The following is a 5,287-nucleotide window of genomic DNA, read 5'->3' on the forward strand; positions in this document are numbered from 1 at the left end:
CCAGGAAGACCAACTATTGGCAGACATCAGCTCAAATAGACCTCTTCCACTCGTCCCCACCCTCAAGCCTCTGAATAAAATGGCGTGCCCCCCCCAACCCAAATCAAATAAATGAGAAAGAAAATAAACAGAAATCAATATGAAACCAAGTATCAAAATTACTATATTTGTTCCTCTAGAAATTTCAAAATAATAAATAAAATCTCAATTAACCAAAAACATTTTTATTTTTTTAAGTCTTTAAAAAACAAAACAAAACTCTTCCTTTCCCAAAATAACCATGATTAGCTTAGAAAAATGGGTGTATATCTTCAAAGTATTTCCTTTTAACGGAAACTTCATTTTATAGAATCTAAACAATAAAGGTTTTTTAAAAGCCAGAATAAGTCAAGGAAATCCACTCATACTTCAGGCCCTTCTCCTCCAGGAACCAGCTGCATTAGAGAAAAAGAGTTTATTAATAACACCATCATACCTCCTAAAACCCCATGTGTTCCTCACGGACCAAAGTCACCTTTGCCTCTCCCCCATCCTTCAATTTCCATCTTCTCCAAGTCACCAATATCTGTTAGTAATCCCAACATTAATTCATGTTTAAGAGGTTCAAAAATGATTCCTGATGAACTAAAAGATTAAGCAAATTAATCTTAAGAACCAGTGCTCTTTCAGTAGCTGCTTCGGGCGGGGCACTGGTCACCCACAGCTCCCTTCCCATCCTCGGTGGTTAGTCAGTTCTATAATCTCTGCCCCCATAAAAGTACACTGAATTCAAAAGAAAAAAATGTTAAAAGTCTTACCATCGTTATATTATTTCCATTTAGTAAAATCTGATCTAGTTTTGTAATTCTTCTTCCTTCTGGTGTAATTTCACTAAATAAACAGAATGGAATCAAGATAAACGAGTATTCAAAGGCAGTATTTTGGAAACACTTTCCCTCCCTAGAAATTATTCTTGGGGTAAGGAGAACTGCTTGGTGGCAGTTACACCTGGGTGGCCAAGCAGAAGGACCTGGTTTCAACCCTTAGCACCAAAACTGTTATTCTTATATATGAATAAATGTGAACTCATATAATTATAATAATTTTCAGAAATACAGTCTGCCCACTGAATAATGGTAATGTAAATATAGTCACTATAAAGCTTGTTCACATGAATTTCTTAGAAATTCAGGAAAAAACAACATTAAGATGATAATCCTCTGACCCAACCTCACAAATACTAGTAAATAAAGTTTCAGTATTAAAAGAAAAAAACAAAACAAAAAAAAAAACAAAAAAAAAAACAAAACTCAAGTCCAAATGGATTAAAGACCTCAATATTAATTTGAACACATTGAGCTTGATAGAGGAGAAAGTGGGAAGTACTCTACAACAAATGGGCACAGGGAACCGTTTCCTACGCATAACCCCAGCAGCACAGACTTTAAGGGCAACATTGAATAAATGGGACCTCCTGAAGTTGAGCAGCTTCTGTAAAGCAAAGGACATTGTCACTAAGACACAAAGGCAGCCTACTGACTGGGAAAAGATCTTCACCAACCCTGCAACTGACAAAGGTCTGATCTCTAAAATATATAAGGAACTCAAGAGACTAGATGGTAAAATGCCAATTAACCCAATTAAAAAATGGGGCGCTGAACTGAACAGAGAATTCTCAACAGAAGACGTTCGAATGGCCAAAAGACACTTAAGGTCATGCTCAACCTTTCTAGTTATCAGGGAAATGCAAATCAAAACAACTTTGAGATATCATCTTACACCTGTCAGATTGGCTAAAATCCAAAACACCAATAATAACCTTTGCTGGAGAGGTTGTGGGGTAAGGGGTACACTCATCCATTGCTGGTGGGAATGCAAACTTGTGCAACCACTTTGGAAAGCAGTGTGGCGGTTTCTCAGGAAATTCGGGATCAACCTACCCCAGGACCCAGCAATTCCACTATTGGGAATCTACCCAAGAGATGCCCAATCATACAACAAAAGCATATGCTCATCTATGTTCATAGCAGCATTGTTTGTAATAGCCAGATCCTGGAAACAACCTAGATGCCCTTCAGTGGAAGAATGGATGAAGAAACTGTGGAATATATACATGCTAGAATACTACTCAGCGGTAAAAAACAATGACATCTTGAATTTTGCAGGCAAATGGATGGAAATAGAAAACACTATTCTGAGTGAGGTAACCCAGACCCAAAAAGATGAACATGGGATGTACTCACTCATAATCGGTTTCTAGCCATAATTAAAGGACATCGAGCCTATAAATTTGGGATCCTTGAGAAGATAATAAGAAGGTGAACTCCCAAAAAAAGATATAGTAATCCTCCTGGATATTGGAAGTAGACATGATCGCCAGGCAAAATTGGGAACTTGAGGGTTGGGCAAGACTGGGCCAAGGGAAGATGGGGAGAGAAAAGTAAGAAGGGGAGAACAGGGGGAGCTCGGAGGAATGGGGTGCTTGGGATATAGGAAGGGTGGATATGGGAGCAGGGAAGCATATATCTTAATTTAAGGAGCTACCTGAGGGTTGTCAAGAGACTTGACCCTAGAGGGGTTCCCAGGTTTCCAGGGAGACGCCCCCAGTTAGTTCCTTGGGCAGCTGAGGAGAGGGAGCCTGAAAAGGCCAGTTCCTATAGCCATACTGATGAATTTCTTGCATATCACCATAGAACCTCCACCTGACGATAGATGAAGAAAATGACAGAGCCCCACATTGGAGCACCGGACTGAGCTCCCAAGGTCCTGATGAGGAGCAGAAGGAGAGAGAACATGAGAAAGAAAGTCAGGACCGTGAGGGAACCTCCAGCTGGCGACAGATGGGGAAGGTGACTGAGCCCCACATTGGAGCACTGGACTGAGCTCCCAAGGTCCTGATGAGGAGCAGAAGGAGCGAGAACATGAGGGAGAAAGTCAGGAACGAGAGGGGTGCATTCACTCATGGAGACGGTGGGACAGAACTAATGGGAGATCACCAACTCCAGTTGGAATGGGACTGATGGATCATGCGACCAAACCCGTCTCTCTGAATGTGGCCAACAGCGGGGGCTGACTGAGAAGCAAAGGACAATGGCTCTGGGCTCTGATTCTTCTGCATGGACGGGCTCTGTGGGAGCCTTCTCAGCTTGGTCGATCACCTTCCTGGACCTGGGGGGAGTTGGGAGGACCTTGGTCTTAGCATAGAGTGGGGAACCCTGATGGCTCCTTGGCCTTGAGAGGGAGGGAGGGGAGGTATGGGTGGAGGGGAGGGGAGGGAAGGGGGAGAAGGAGGGGAGGGAAGGGGGAGGAGGAGGGGAGGGAGGGGGGAGGAGGAGGGAAGGAGATGGAAATTTTTAAATATAAAAAAAATAAACCATGAGAGAAAAAAAAAAGAAAAAGATTGTTGCATCTGTTTCACCTTACCTGACTAAGGCGAAATTGGTCTAATAAAAAGCTGAATGACCAATAACTAGGCAAGAGAGGGATATGGTGGGCTGCCAGGCAGAGAGAATAAATAGGAGAAACCTACACTCAAGAAGACAAGAAAGGAATGAGAGAAGAAGAGACAATGAGAAGACACCTTGGACCAGAAGCCAAGCAGCCACGGCCAGCTAGACATAGAGAAGCAGTGGATAAGTAGGATATACAGAAAGAAAATAAGAAAGGTAAAAAGTTCAGAGGCAAAAGGTAGATTAAGAGAAACAGGTTAATTTAACTTAAAAGAGTTAGTCAGAAATAAGCCTAAGCTAGGCTGAGCATTCATAAGTAATAAGAAGTCTCCATATTATGATTTGGAAGCTGGTTAGTGGCCCAAAAGAAAAAGTCTGGTACAGAAGGACAGTTTATAAAACAAAGAATCAGAAGTCAAAAAGAACTGATCATGTAGGTCCATGGCAGAGCTTTTACCTCCTACATGTGAGGCTCTGGATTTTATCTTCAACTCTTTAGTTCTTTAGTAGAAGTGAAATATAATAAATATAATGGAGGGAACTGGCTTGTCGAAAATAAGTGAGAGCCTATACTGGCCATTTTCATTAAGGTTAGCTGCTGAAATCCATGGACTATGTGAGCTCATTGACCTAGTCACATGCAGAATTCACCAGTGGTTTTCCTCTAGGTCATTATTTCATGAGATGACTCAAGATTCTGACCATTTTGTGGCTCAGCTACCTAGAACCAAGGGCTTTCCTGAGGCTAGGAAAGAAAGTGATGGGTGATCTGCAATGTGCCTTACTCCTAATATCCACTTATGAATGACTGCATACTGAGTCTTTCTGTGTCTGGGTTACCTCACTCTGTGATTTTTTTTTTCTAGTTCCATCCATTTGCCTGCAGTTTTCATGATGTCATTGTTTTTTTTTTAAATATTTATTTATTATGTATACAATAGTCTGTCTGTGTGTATGCCTGCAGGCCAGAAGAGGGCACCAGACCCCATTACAGATGGTTGTGAGCCACCATATGGTTGCTGGGAATTGAACTCAGGACCTTTGGAAGAGCAGGCAGTGCTCTTAACCTCTGAGCCATCTCTCCAGCCCCAATGTCATTGTTTTTTACAGCTAAGTAATACTCCATTGTGTAAATGTATCACATTTTCTTTATCTATTCTTTGGTTGAAAGCCATCTAGGTTGTTTCCAGGTTCTTTCTATTATGAATAATACTGCTATGAACATAGTTGAGCAAGTGTCCTTGTGGTATGATTGAGCATCCTTTGGGTATATGCCCAAGAGTAATAATGCTAGGTCTTGTGTTAGGCCAATGTTACACAGCAGGGTAAATAGCCATAGTGTACAGCAAACTTCCTTGGGATGCAGCAGGTCCCAGATCCAGAAGCCCAAATGATCAGATAAATTTAGAAGGAGGTCATGCTCAGTATGGAGAAGAGGAATGCAAAACCAAATAAACTGTAGTAGTACCTTACATTCTCCAAAACAATAAAACTAGAAAGCTGGGCAACAATATGAGAAATTCTCCCTTGTTCATGCTAAGGCAACAATCATTGTCATGTTGTTTATGGCAGGCCAGGAGCTGAAGCACTAAGAAGGCACAACACAGAATAGGAATAATCATTGTGCCAGATCCATGTTACAAACAACTGTGTAGCAACAGAAAATTCAAGTCATTATGCCATTAAGGCCAGAGTGAAAGAGCTCGGAAACTCCATTGAATGAGAAAAACTTTCAGCAGATTGTGAATATAGCACACTAACATTTGGGGACAGAGAAAAAACTATGCACACAAAAAAGAAAAAAATCAATCTCCAAATTCCAAAGAGAATACACATATGTAAGGACAGAGGGAATCAGC

At 41.3% G+C, this 5,287-nt stretch overlaps 1 long non-coding RNA gene across 1 annotated transcript; it reads right to left on the bottom strand.

Moving 5' to 3' along the window:
• Positions 1–208: 208 nt before the first annotated feature.
• On the bottom strand, positions 209–1,192 carry LOC119805506. Its single transcript, XR_005283907.2, has 2 exons — positions 798–1,192; positions 209–434 (listed from the first exon to the last, which is right to left on the bottom strand). It is a non-coding gene; the product is annotated as an uncharacterized LOC119805506 (long non-coding RNA).
• Positions 1,193–5,287: the final 4,095 nt, after the last annotated feature.

Source organism: Arvicola amphibius, chromosome X (genome assembly GCF_903992535.2).
Source record: "Arvicola amphibius chromosome X, mArvAmp1.2, whole genome shotgun sequence".
Classification (NCBI taxonomy): Eukaryota; Metazoa; Chordata; class Mammalia; order Rodentia; family Cricetidae; genus Arvicola; species Arvicola amphibius.